Genomic DNA, 15,210 nt, shown 5'->3' with positions numbered 1-15,210 from the left:
TGCATATTATATAGAGATTGAAAATGTGACGTCATTCACGGGTAGAACCGCAAAGGATTCTGGGAACTCGTGGCAAGCGGTACTAGCGCACGCAGGCTTTCAATTAAAATCAGTTATACAGCGATAAAAAGAAACACAAAAATGTCAAGAAGCTGTTGTATTATTAACTGCAATAGCCGGTCGCATGACAGCCACCGGAAGCCGACGAGTAAAGAGATCGGTTGTTATCGGATTACGTCGTTGAAGAGAAATTGTTCGAGCCATGTTTCCGAAGTAACAAAGAGGCGACTGGATTGCAGCCATTCAAAGACAAAATATAACGTCCCAGAACACTCCAGCTCACAGGTTAGTCTGCTCCAAGCATTTCCACAAAGGTCAGTCTGCTGTTGTAGTTAATACGTCATTTTTCTTAACATAATTGGTGATATAGGTTACAAGCAAGTCTGGCGCTGAACAGAAATTGTTGCGCTATGCTCCTTTGTTTATTGTGCATAAATAATGAATTGTCTTCTGTTATTATGGTACATTGACAAAAACATATACTTTTATTCACAGGATAAAACAGTTGTTTTGTATCACTAATTGTCCAGTGCGATTACAACATACAATATTATTGTCACTGCTACATTTCTGTGATGCTACCAGAAATTATTTCCACTGCTAATTAATTACCATTGAGCTCAAAGGTTATATTAATAAACGGTTAACGAATGTGTATTTATGACGACGATTTGTGAGACTGGTAAACTTATGATACGTACGATGGTCTTTACTTTCTACACGGTGCATTTCAAGGTCCTGCACCCATCCGTCGGTAAACTGTACCTGGGCTTGTTGCAGTGACCTAAACTTCATGAGTGTATGCACTCACTCCAAGAAGCGTATAATTATAAATATGCATATAAATATGCTACGATGAGATAGCTGACTTCATCTAACTAGCAAATGTTTTCCAGGCTACGTTGGTGATGCAGTTTTTTTTTTTAAATGATATTTTAAAAAAAAATCATTTATTTATGTATGATATTTTTGTCATGCGATTTTAAAGCCAGTCCTACAACCGCATCCAAGAATAACATGCAGCTTATCTCAGAACTGTCGGTGAAAATTATTCTTGGAGCTAGGTTTAATTGAGCTGCATTTTAAAGAGGTGCAATTTCACAATTTGTGTATATTTTCTAAGTTCACTATTTTGTCATGTGTTGAGAAAAACACAGATTTAAAAATTACATGGTCTAATATTTACATTTAGCATATAACTGCAACATGCTTTTTTTCGTTTTTTTTTTAAAGACTCGAAAGGACTTGAAATTCAAAATTTCAGACTTGTGACTTTACTTGGACTTTTACACCAGTGACTTGAGACTCGACTCTGACTTGCCTGACATTACTTGAGACTTGACTTGAGACTTGAGGATAAAGACTTGAGACTTACTTGAGACTTGCAAAACAATGACTTGGTCCCACCTCTGGCATATTCTGACTGAGAGATTTCTGAAAAAATTTAAACGTGCATCTCTGTTATCACTTCCAACATAAATGAAGACAGAAAACTAAACAGCAGTGACGTTTGAAGGATTACTGAAGTTGGGCTAGCTGGTATATAATGATGTGCTACGTGATCGCTAGCAACACAGCTATATTAGCATAGCATAAACAGTGAAGCGCAAGGATGAACGGTAACACTTTTCCACTTGATAATTAGTTAACGTGAAGGTTCCTGATGGTTAGAGACAAATGCAATCACATGGCAGGATGCTGTAAACTGACCAAACTTCAGTCAGGAGAACAAATGAGATAATCCATCCACAATGCGAGGTTCGTCATTAATATACTGCAACAACATGGGAATAGAGCAGCTGTGACAGAATACAGCATTAATGAATCAATGGTACAGAAGTGGAGGAAGCAAGAAGAATAAGTTGAATAAAGTTTGATTTATTTGACTGCTTTGTTTCGCTTAATGTGCCTTATAATCCCAGGCACCTTATGATCTGAAAAATAAGTATTTGACTTTTTTATTTGGGACACTGTAGTTTAATGTTGCAAAGGACCTCTTTTTAACTTTAGTCGATATTATACAAGGTATAAGATTTTAGCTAATTTCAGATGACTTGAATGGCAGTAAGCTGAAAGGCTATTATGAACTGTTTGTCCAGTGATGCTAAAACATTGTTGCTTTCCCTGGGTTTAGTGTCCTTCTGAAGAGCACACATAAATATAATGTAGCCATGGGGATTTGGGCTAGAATTGAGCCAGCGTATGTGTATATGAGTGCGTGACTCTGTATGTGTTAGCTTAGTCTATGTGCATTTTTGACCCCGGGGAGCCTGGTTCAGACCAAATTACCTGTCAGGGGTTGACATCACCTACCCCCCAACCAATCATACACAGAGGACAACTGGGCTCTGCTCCAAGGCTTCAGAGATCTGTCACCTCAACTAGCTTTGCATTCTCTCCCCATCTTTCTTTCTTTCTTTCTTTCTTTTTCTTTCTTTCTTTCTTTCTTTCTTTCTTTCTTTCTTTCTTTCTTTCTTTCTTCCTTTCTTTCTTTCTTTCTTTCTTATACTCCTATCTCCAGCTCCTACACAAAATTAAAAATGAATATGGTATCCATATCCAATCTGGAATCAAATCACAGGCAGAATGTACCAAATCTGCATTTGGGATGCTACTTTTGAACTCCCTGATTATATTATTGCTTTGCCAAATTAGGTACAACTCATTATTTATGGCTAACTGTTATTTATTCTCTTCACATGTGAGTTGTTTTTGTAAGATTCTGATATTGAAGTTTTCTGCATTTTCACTCCCAGGGTGCCGTTATAGCAACATTGTTTAACTACAGCTAATACAGTGCTTCTTTAGCAAGAGACAGTAAACGAAGGTCAGCAACTTAGAAATGAAATTTCAAACTGAAGCAGATAAGCAGATAATTTCTATACACAGTAAATACACGGTGCTCACCAGAGAGTGAGAGCATAATAGTCTGAACTAACCTGTCAGATTGGGCTGCAGTTGTCAAAATAGCAGTTGGAGGCATTGGAATGAAGGTCACTGATTTCGAAGTAGACTTCCTACAGGGATTGACCTGACTGACTACTGACTGCACAAAGAAAATGTGATGTGTATAATGTATTTTTAACACCATGGACCAAAGCTAGACATAACTAGTACTGATTATTATAGTGAAAAAAAGGTTTTGCTTAAATGTAACTATCAGGCAATGTTTAGATAATCGATTTTCTGTTTATAATAGCCAATATTTAGAAATGACTCTGTGTAATATATGCCCAAGACTCCAGAGCAAATATTTATTAGTAAAAAAAAAAAAATCTAACAATTATTACACCAAGCAGTACTATCAGAAAGGGATTTGTGTCATCCCAAATGAATTCTTCAAACAGCTGCAACCACACAGAACTGCTGTCATAAATATTTACTCTTGTATGGCCCATCTCCTCAACTGACATTAATCAGTCAGTCTGGAATTACAGGGAGAGACAGAAACTAGGCTAAACTTGAAAAATAACTAGCTATATAACAATGTTTTAATCATTCTGCCACGTACCATGAAAGAACAGATCAATGTAAAAGTGGGATTACTAAGAGTGTAATTATTATTATTATTATTATTATTATTATTATTATTATTATTATTATTATTGTTGTTGTTGTTGTTGTTGTTGTTATATTGATTGATTGATTGATTGATCATACTTTATTCATACTTTATATCATTATATATTATTATTATTATTATTATTATTATTATTATTATATTACTGATTTTATATTGTATTTATTCAACCATTTATTCATTAATGTGATACAAGTTAAATCATAGGCAGAAACCTGCATAGCTTTCAAAAGAAGTGTTTCTGTTGGTGTCCCCACAACTGGAAAACAATTCAAGAATCCACCCTGGAAACCTGACCTGAGCTGTATCCCACATTTAAACGATATTAAAATAAAGCTGGAGCCTTCATAACATAAAACAGACTATATCTTTGCCCTTGATGCAAGAGCACAATAAAATATTTAATCTTATATCAGCTTGTTATTATTAAACAAGTTTTCGTTTAGTCATGTTTGTTTGAGTCAGAATGTCAATGAAATATGCAAGAGTTTGTAGACAAAAGAAGCTCCACTTCAATGAAAACAGCACCCCCAAAAAACCTTAATGAAGTCCAAAATGTATAAAACGAGTTCAAAAATTGTAAAAGGTTCAAACTTTGAACTTTTTTTTGCATCACTACTGATACTGTTTGATAAATCAACTCCTACATGTACACAGAAACGTATCATCTGCTTTATTAAACTGCTTTTTCGTGTGTAATGAAACTCCTGTTCCATGCCGGGTGAGTGCCAAGTATGTTTGTGTATATGGGGTGGGAATGCACATTTGTGTCTGCGTGCGCCTGTTCGTCTGTGTCTATATGTCAGGTTGGGCCTTAGACTCCACCTCTCTGGGAATATCTCAGGCTCTCCGAGGTATTGAGGCCTATCTCCCCTCACCACACTCCCTGCCGGTGGCTGATACCCTCAGACGTTGGTGTGTTGGTGGTTCTTGGTGTCTGAGGCTGGGCGCTCATGTATGTACCGACTCACTCCTGGTGGCTGATTGGTGGGGCCTGGCGCCTGTGGCCTGGCTGGGCCTCTTCCGGGGGGTGGGGTGCCCTCAGGCCACTGGGCCTGAGGCTCGGTCCTCTCTGGCACAGCTGGCTGCCGGCAGAGCCTGTGGGCACGTCACTGCAGCCCCCTCTGGTCTCTGCTCCGTGGCTGCTGGGTGACCTCTTGTTCGGGGCTCTCCTCAGCTCTTCCCAGGAGGGTGGCACGGTTGCCCCTTTGGTGGTCCTCCTTGGGTCCTCGTACACTGGGGCCTCTGGATGTCTGGGGCCTGGATCTCCTCCATAACTGCTTTATGCCCTGGGGGACGGGGCTATGGCTCCCCACACTCCCTAGCAGATTGTTACATGGAGAAACCATTTGAATACAAGCATGCTGATCCACACAGGTGTGCACACAGGTGTACACACGGGTGTTCACAGACACAAACTACACCTTTCTTGGCTGCTACCTCAAAGCACATTGTGCGCTGTCGATCATGCGTGCTGCACAATAACATTTAATATTTAGTATCTACTGTTATCTCCTGTTAGCTAGTTTATTGTGATGGTGTTGTATTTATGTTGCTCTTTTTTGTTTGTTTTCTCTTCTGTTTTTTTAATCTCCATACAGGTGATCCAGGTGTTTTGTTTGTTTTTCTTTTTTTTTCTTCCCCCCTTTCTCACCATCTCTTCTCCCCTCTATTTTTTTCTCTCTCTCCCTCTCTTTCTTTCATTCTTTCTCCCTGTCCTATCCCCCAGTCATGTCTGTCCCGTCTGTAACAACCCAAAATCAAATCAAATAAATACATAATTATAATAAAGGTCAATCAAATGGACCAATATGGCAAGGCCATGATGATCCACTTGGGAAAGTATATCCGCTTGGCATCTTTCTTGGCCTTCAGACAACAATGCTGATGGCTAAAGATCCAAACGGGACAGGCAAAAAAAAAAAAAAAAAAAAATCATTCTGCCACGTACCATGAAAGAACAGATCAATGTAAAAGTGGGATTATTATTATTATTATTATATTACTGATTTTTTATTGTATTTATTCAACCATTTATTCATTAATGTGATACAAGTTAAATCGTAGGCAGAAACTTGCATAGCTTTCAAAAGAAGTGTTTCTGTTGGTGTCCCCACAACTGGAAAACAATTCAAGAATCCACCCTGGAAACCTGACCTGAGCTGTATCCCACATTTAAACGATATTAAAATAAAGCTGGAGCCTTCATAACATAAAACAGACTATATCTTTGCCCTTGATGCAAGAGCACAATAACATATTTAATCTTATATCAGCTTGTTATTATTAAACAAGTTTCCATTTAGTCATGTTTGTTTGAGTCAGAATGTCAATGAAATATGCAATAGTTTGTAGACATAAGAAGCTCCACTTCAATGAAAACAGCATCCCCAAAAAACCTTAATGAAGTCCAAAATGTATAAAACGAGTTCAAAAATTGTAAAAGGTTCAAACTTTGAACTTTTCTTTGCATCACTACTGATACTGTTTGATAAATCAACTCCTACATGTACACAGAAACATATCATCTGCTTTATTAAGCTGCTTTTTCGTGTGTAATGAAACTCCTGTTCCATGCTAAAGAGCTTCTTTCAGGACCTGCAAACTACAGCCAGTTTTGCAATACATCAAATTTTCTACTGTTTTACACTCTAGCCATGCACCACAGGCCCAAAAACATGTAAATCTTTCCTTATGTAACTGATTTTTGACTGCTGACGAGGCCTAAAATAAGTTATCTCAGTGGAGCATTTAAGGCTATGATGACCTGATTGTCTACTGATCATCTGGGTGTTTTGACTCAAGATACAATAGATGACAAGGACAACCTAGCTGCTGAACATTTTTTCTGAACAGCAGCAAACTAATCATAGCTTTTTGCTCTAGAGAGCGCATTTCCAATAAGTCAACAGGAGGTAAGTGCAAAACTATTTAGTTTTTGTATGTTTTTGATTTTTTGCAGTCTTAAAGAGCCTGTGTTATTTTTATTATCATGTAGTTTTATTATTTATTTTATTAATTGTATTTTTTGTCAACATGTAAGTCCTGGAAAAGAACTCAAAAGGGAAAAGGAAAATGCTCATCCACCAAAGGATTCATTACATTGTCAACTCAAACCCAATTTGCAAGGAAGTACAGCAGGTTTTAAAGTTATTTAGTGATGCTGTCAGGCAATTTATTCCGACTTTGTCCGATATACATGAAGATTTCTCTGTCTTGAGCTCCATAGGATTTGTTGTAAAGAACATATGTGGGAAGATATGGGAAGATCCACCCTTTCAAGCAGAGTAGAATGTAAGCACTGTCTAAGATTGACTAGCTGTCACCAGACATTGATTTCCTCTCGCCTACTTACTTGCTTCATAGAAATAAACTAAGGGTAAATCCCATGGTACCACATACTTCCTGCATGGTCAGATTGATGCACTTATGCAGTATATTTTTCTTTTTTCATCTTGAGATGTAAAAACCATGTTTCACTAAGTAACTTTGGAACATACGCCCAATGTGTGTGTGTGTGTGTTTAGGAGGGTTCTCACTAGTATAAACAAACAGCTGCACGGCAGGTAATAAGAGAACAGTTAAACGTTTAATATTAAAATGTCGTCAAGACAAGGTACACGCTTCTGAATTAAGGTGTTGTGGTATTTATGGGCTGATTGGTGATCATTATTGTTATGATTGCAGCAGTTAATCGGCTCTCTAAAAGAATAATGAGATGATGCTTGTTAGCAAACCAAACACCTGCAAGGGCAGACGTTGTGCATGTGTGTGTAGGTGTGATGTGTGTATGATTGGATATGGTCCAAATGGAGTACTAATAGCTGCACTTGTTGCCACCTTAATAAGAGAACCTGGCATACACAACTCTCCATTCATCACTCTCAACACAGAGTTGAAAAACATTTCTGTGTTGTAGTCACTGCTTCTCCAGTGTGTTTTCTGGCTTTATTTTTTCTGTAATTTGCAGTTTGTCCCTTTTGCAATACTCACTGTACCCCCCCCCCCCCCCCCCCCCCACACACACACACACACACACGCACACACAAGACCGTTCAGCTATCTTAGTGAGGACCTTCTTTGACATAATTGTCTCTCTAGCCCCTTACCCTAACCCTAACCATTGAAAATGACTCCCTAAATAACCCTTACCCTAAACCTAACCATAACCCAATTGTAACCCTGACACTAAAACCACATTTTGAGCCTCAAAAAGGCCTTCAAATGTGCGAGGACCGGTTGGTTCTCACAAGTATAGTACAATGCAGATATCGGTCCTCACAAAGATAGCTAAACAGGAACACATACACACACACATCACCTTTTTTTCTTCATTCTTCATTAAGTCCAAGAGTCTAGTAAACAAAACTACATGATTAGACAAACAGGCAAACAAACAAAGGCCCTACCAAATTCTGAGTTTCTTTTACAACCCTGCAAATAATTAATTTAAGAGTTGTAAAATGAAAATCATATCTAGCCAGTCTTTCCAGTTTTCTATCAAGTCAGACTTTTAAATAAATGTTGTTAAAGGGGGGGGGGCAGGGATAGCTCAGTAGGTAAAGTGGTCGTCCCATGATCGGAAGGTCGGCGGTTCGAATCCACTTAACGGCTACCCTGAGGTACCCCTGAGCAAGGTACCGTCCCTACACACTGCTCCCCGGGCGCCTGCTTAGTGGGCTGCCCACTGCTTCACTGAGTGAATGGGTCAAATGCAGAGAAAAACAAGTAATTTCCCCATGGGGATCAATAAAGTATCCATTATTATTATTATTATTATTATTAAAGATTAATTAAATTGGCACTATTGTTGTGCCCTTGTGCATTAACATATATAAGACTGAGGAAATATGAGTAGTACCTTTAGGCTTATGTTAACACAAACTTTGAAAGTGCGTAGAATGACAAAGTGTAATGTAGGAAGAGGAAGACAGAAACAGTAGATAAAGAGGAGAAGTGCAACAGAGTTTTCACTGTTGTTACAACTCAGCAGGGGAGCAATATTTTTTCCTGCTAGTGTGAATCCAGATAACGAATAACTATTACATAAAGTAGTCTGGGTTTTTGTATGTGTGTGTGTGTGTTTTCAGAATATGTGCATGTGCAATAAGGGTGATTTGTGGGTTTTGGTGAAGACATATTCATGCATTTAGAATCACAATGTCACATCAAATAGAAATCTATCATTCTCAGGATTTTAGCTGCAGATCCTCTGTCTTTGGACACATTACATTGTGTCCAATATATCCTGATACACATAGGCCATTCTAGTTATTCTCAACTTATAGACAAAACCTATAACAAATCCAAGCTTTGTCAGAAAAAAAAATCTAAGAAACATAATCAGGTATTTAATATGGAATCAGTGTGAGAAGGCTGCACAGTCAAATTGTTTTTGTGCAGGGAAAAAAAAAACGAAACAAAAAATAAAATCTTTTCTTTAATTTGGCGCTTCGCTAGTTCTGCAATAAACACCCAGTTTTTGTCTTACCTTACAAAAAATTTATAAAGATTTCTAGGAAGTATGGAATATATGAACAAGCCTGTCTTTAAAATATTAAAAGCTGTTTGTATGACAAACTTTGCAGAAATAGCAAAATGCCAAAGTTTAAAGAAAAGATTTTGTTTTGTTTTGTTTCATTCAGTGGTGGCATCTTTAGGTCCTTGGCACTTGGTGCCTGACACCTCACTTTCCCTGATAGTTTGGACTTTCACATCACACTTCGCCCTAGCTAATCCTGTCTGCCTGCCTGTGTCTCATACTTGTATTGACAGAAGTAGCTCTAGGCTTTTACAAACAATAATGTTGGCAATGAAAGCACTTCCACTGTAGTTTCTTGTGAAATAGTGCAGGTTTTGCTATCCAACTAATTATCCAGTTTTAGGTGGTTTCCCTCATTCACTAAAAGACAAACCATTTCAATATAATCAGGTTACATTATCTGTAAGATGCTGGGTAGCTTTAAATCATCTGAATATCTTTTTAAGATATACACTAAGATGAACTATAATGCCCTGCCATTTGATTGGACTATTGCTGGCACATAGTTTCCTAAGGAAAGCCCCATGTCCACATTGCTTCCTAGTAAACATCAAACTAGATTAGGGGCAATGCAGAGGGACAGTGGAGGATGAATGGTTGGTTAGATATGCATCATGGGTTGAGGGAGGCAGACCCCTGCTGGTTGGCCTTGGCTGCCGTAACCTTTAATTACAGCTACACTGACAGGATTCCAGATGTCTCAACTAAAGATACACAATCTCATACTGGATTTTTCTTGCACTAAACTGATTTAAGGATGCTTTGGTTATATGGCATTTGCAATTTAATTGGCCATGTATTAAATGCTTTCTTTTAATACCTGATATTCATCTAGCTATTAGAAGATCTTATTTAAAGATTCAAAGTCAATACAAACTGAACCCATTTACTCGGTGTGATAAATTAAGACAAAACATGTTCTTGTAGTGATTTTAAAAGTTAGGTTGTACTGTGGGTTTTTTTGTCATCGTCCTGGGTCGTGTGACCCAGTGTTTTGAGTTTCCTTGTATTTTTATATAGTTTATTTTTAAGTTCATCTTGTCATGTTAAGCTCCTCCCATATGGAAAAGAAGATGTGGCCTACTTCATATAGTGAATCATATAAGGCTTATATGATTTACTCATGAAAGTGGCCACTTTCTCATTACTTTCATATATTGTTTTAGTAAGTATCCAAAACATACAACTTTCATTTATATAGATATAAGGGATCTTATATCCGTTTTCACTCTTGTATGCTTTTCATACAAGTTTCACACAAGACAGATACAAACCTTATAAGATTTATACATATCTTTTCCATATGGGCTAGGCTGCAGTTGTAGTTTTTTGTTTATTAGATCCCTTTGTGTTATCACCCCCTGTGTTTAAGTCTCTCTTGTTGGTTCGTGTGTCTAAACCTGTCATGTTTCATGTTTGCACGTTTCATTTTGTCAAGCTTGTGTCATGTCGGCGTCTCGTTATGTTTTCTGTTTTGTTTTGAAAGTCATGATGTTCATTTGGGTCAGCTGTTTCCTCATGTGCTTCCACTTCCCCTGATCACCTCCTGTGTGTATTTAGTCTGCCATGTTCATAGTGTGTTCATAGTATTCATAGCAAAGTGTTCATAGTGTTCTTAGTCCTTGTCTTCCTAGTTATCACAGTTGAGTCACAGTTTTCTTAGTGTTCAGTTTTTCCAGTTTTCCCAGTTTAGGTTCTAGTTTAATTTCGCCACTGTCCTTGCTGCTTTGTTTTTGTCTCCGTCTATTAGCCATAATAACAGCTCACCATTTGTTTCAAGTTCAATACCGTCTCCTCGCCTGTGTCTGTTCCTGGGTCCTCATCAGTTACCGAACATGGTTGCAAACTGTGACAGTTTTTGAATCCCATAATTTTCTTGTTGTACATATAAAACATTTCTCTAACCTTCTCTAATGAAGTTAGAAAAGGTTAGCTAGCTTTTTCTTAATTTGATTGTTTTCAAATTTGCACATTTTTTTGGACAAGGTAATGTGTTTAGCAACAATATCTAAGATGCATAAGTTTTAAGCTAAAATTAATCGTAACATATACGTTTTTGATCTTTTGCCCTGTGGAATTTTTCCCCCTCTGCAGGATTAATACAAAAACCTGGAACCTCTAAAAGCCCCTAATTTATATAAACATTTATGTTGCTTTTACATCAGCGGAATGTTCTAAGAAAAAGCTCAGAGTAATTGATGTTATTACCATGCATCTCCTGTCATTGCCTCACTAAATGCACAGGGACAGAGACTCACCTAAATGGCAGAGAGGAGCAGTGACCTCAGGAATGGTGGAAGTAAACACTGGAGCGTACTTTGCTAACGGTATGCATTTGAGTCAAATACAAATGTGAATAGGCACAGAGAAGGAATGCAGTAAAGAAGTGGGGAAAAAGGAACTAAGAGAAAGGCACGGGAGAAATAGAGAGGAAACGCTAATGAGATAAAAGAGAGCAATCATTTCTTCAAGTGATTGCATAGATGAGGGATAATTTATTATAAATGTGGGCTTAACTTCCTTTGACTTGGATGCATTAGCTTTGCCCCACAAGTGTTTCTCAATAGATCGCTAGAATTGCAATTTAGTCCCCCAGTATTATGCAAATGGAACTGCTGGCCAGCTCCTAATTCATAGATTGCACTCAATGGCCCCTCACCAAACCATTGTCCCATAATTCATGACTCATTCTCAGTTTTTCCCTCTATGGTTCTTGCTATTTACAGCTTAAACCTCAGAAAAAACCTAAGTAGAAAAAGAGTAAAGACAAAAACAAAATGGATTTACAGGAATCAAACTATCAAAATGAATAACCACTTTTAAATGTATAAATGGCACATAAAATGTATTAAATGATAAATGATAATGGACATAACATAAAATGTACTGATTGCTATAGAAATTAATAGTGTTAAAATGTCACTTATTTAAATGCAATGAACATCCCTGTTTATTAAACAAAACAGTAATTTAGCACAAATTAAGTTTAATAAGTAAGCTAAGCAAAAGTAATTACACCATCTGTGGTTTATATGGTTAGAATGCTCAAGGGACAGTGAAGATTGTTATTTGACATGTAGTCATTATGGTGGTATTGCTTTCTATTTGTAATGGTATCTTAAATTACAAAAATCACACACACATAAAAATTATTTGGCATATTTTTAAAGCATGTATAAGGGTGACATACCGATATCCATTTTATAATAATACATGTAAAAGGGGATAAGGATGTCAGTCTTACCACAGGTTTTTACAGTTACCTTATTCCTAAAATGCCACCTTTCTACCTAAATACTTTACATTCATCAAGCCTGTGACAAAATTCAGGGATGTCTCCCATTCTTTGCGGATTGTCATGTTATATATATCTCATATACAGGTACTATATTGTTGAAGTAACAAATGGTCCAAGCAGTAATCAATTCTTCCCCTCTATGATAAGAAAATACCATATTGGACACATAGGCATACAAAAATAAAGGCTGTGTCTTTATTTACGCACACTTGACAGGAATGCAGATGGAAAGCCACGTCTAAAAGCACATCCACCCATCCACATATCTGCCAATTCATTTTTCAGTCCACCAATCTGCCCCATCCATATATCTATTCCAGTCTTTCTCGAAGTGTGGTACGTGTACCACTAGTGGCACGCGGGAAAGCTCCAATTTTTTTTAAATACCAGAAAAAACCAGAAAACGTGTCCCCAAGTGTGAGTCCTTTAAAAAGAGTAGCCTTTCCTTATCGCCAGCGGTTGCTGCCACTACGAAGTGCTAGTGGGCTTGTTTCCCTGCAAAGGCGGCACAGCGCTGTCACGCTGATGGTAAAAACACGGCCCTTTTCCGTCGTGCCACCATCCCAGCCACCATTGATGAGTTGGAGGCCCCAGGGAGGATTGGTAGGGGTGCGGGAGGCGGTGAATAGGGAACTATCCCCTGGATGGCGAAGCTCCTGGTAGCCAGGAGAATGCAATCCGCTTCTTCTGCAAGTGAGTGGTAATCCTTCGCGGCCAGCAGTGGGGAGTTGGCGACGCCAGCTCGTACCAGCAACTGTTGGAAGAAGACGTGAGTGAAGAGGAATCTGCCGTCATCCGTTCCTAGCAAGGACAGCATGCTCTCCATGAGCTCGAGTGCAGTACCATCACCCAGGCCCGAGAGGGAGAGGAATTTCTTGGCCATTCTGTTTCAGAGAGGGAGTAGCGCGACAGCAGCAGCACCTTGAGAGCGGTGTATTTCCCTTGGGTGGGAGGGTCCTGGAGGAGGGTCATCACATGCCGGGTGGAAAGTGTATCCAGCAAGGCCACCACATGATGGTATTTCGTGTTGTCAGCTGAAACGCCACGAAGGGCAAACTGAGTTTCGACGTGCACGAACCATGAAGGAGGGTCATGAAGCCAAAAATCCTACAGCTTAACCGCCACAGCAAAAATTTAAACGTACAGCTCTGCTATCACTTCCAACATAAATGAAGACAGAAAACTAAACAGCAGTGACATTTGTAGGGTTACTGAAGTTGGACGAGCTGATCTGTAATGATGTGCTGTGTGGTGGCTAGCTACACAGCTATGGTTAGCATAATATAAACACTGAAGCTGGAAGATGAACAAATGTAACTGCATGGCAAGATGCTGTTAACGGACCAAACTTCAGTCAGGAGAACAACTGCAGTCATTAATATACTGCTTCATGGCTGTAGTTACATTGTAAGTGTGGCAGGATGAATGTTATCCCTCGGTCCAACCCACTTTCAGCCTGGCCCATTAGGGGGCGCTGGTATAAATAGTGGCCATTTGAGTGTCTCTGCATTGCTTGCCTGTGATCTCCTTTTTGGTCACCTGACTTCCTCGGGGTGGTAGAGATCGTTTGTGGGTTACTCCTCTAAAGTCTCCATCGCGGCTGGTCGTAGCTATAGAAGCCTCCTCTGAGCTATTCTGCTTACGTTCTGTGACCCGGCTTACTTGGTACGTAATCAACTTTTGTTACGCTCTCTGCCTTCTATTGTTCTTTTATAGTAATTATTTATTATGTTTCGCAGGAAGTGTGGGCCTTAGTTTTGCGCCAAGTTACGTGAACTGAAGTGCTGCTGTTTTGCCTTGCTGTGCTTTTACCGTCTGTTCCCGTTGTGAGAATTCTTCCCTGCTGCTGTCAGCTTTTACAGTGGACGTCGGCGTGGACAACGGCCATATGCATGCCGGTTATCGGAGTCAGCTGGCGTGCATATTAATTGACTGTTAACTTATCGTCGTGTGGACGGCAAGTTGGAGCAGTACGGTGATTCCGTTTGCTCCAGATTTTAGAGTTTTATCCAGATTGTATGTTGTTTTATTGCTTTTGATTTGTAGTTTGGAATTTTGTTACACCACTGGTGGGAGGCCCTTTTTCTAGCTGTAGATCACCAGTGTGGTCCTGCAGTTGGGTTATCCCCCGGTGCTACACATTAGTTTGTTGTAATATATTAAAATTTTCTTTGTTTCTTTTTATTCAGATGCGGAGTGCCGACGTGGAGGAGACTAGGGTGCCTTGGTGGTGGGATCCCTTGAGTGTACACACCTGCCTTGTTTAGTTTATTAGTGTGTGTGTGATAGTCTGTTGCACTTGTGTTTTGGGTGTGTTTTCTTTCTTTAGTTTGTGTGTGGCATCCCTGCCCCTCCACTGGTAAGCCTCAGCTCTGAATACCTTTTTAAGCATATTTGTATTTGAATATTTATGATTGTGCTTTTATATGGTGTTTTAAATAATTATTAATAAATTGTGAATTTGTTGATCATTGAACATCGTCTCTGGACTGAGTATAGCGAACCTAAGTGCCTTTCTGGTGATTTAGTGTTACTTTCAGTATTCTCTGGGTGAAATTCCCAGGGTGGCGTTGTCTTTTTAAAACTGCAAAGAGTATTTACTTTATACCCCATCCTCGTCTCGCCACAAACTTGGCGTTGTTGTCGACAGGATATACTCTTTAAAACAGAGACGTGTGTTCTTCTTTTTTTGTTTGGTGTAACGTAAATTGTTTTTTTATATTATTTTGT

The 15,210-nt window shown here is 38.8% G+C and overlaps 1 long non-coding RNA gene across 1 annotated transcript; it reads left to right on the top strand.

Moving 5' to 3' along the window:
- The first annotated feature begins 222 nt into the window (after window positions 1-222).
- LOC146563813 (uncharacterized) lies at window positions 223-5,291 on the top strand. Its single transcript, XR_014894276.1, has 2 exons — window positions 223-345; window positions 5,242-5,291. It is a non-coding gene; the product is annotated as an uncharacterized LOC146563813 (long non-coding RNA).
- The last annotated feature ends 9,919 nt before the right edge of the window (window positions 5,292-15,210 follow it).

Source organism: Mchenga conophoros, linkage group LG11 (genome assembly GCF_057382185.1).
Source record: "Mchenga conophoros isolate Kocher_MC1m ecotype Shallow Benthic linkage group LG11, M_conophoros_male_GT1.1, whole genome shotgun sequence".
Lineage (NCBI taxonomy): Eukaryota > Metazoa > Chordata > Actinopteri > Cichliformes > Cichlidae > Mchenga > Mchenga conophoros.
The sequence above is the reverse complement of the archived record's forward strand: the minus strand, read 5'-3'. Positions and strand labels throughout refer to the sequence as shown.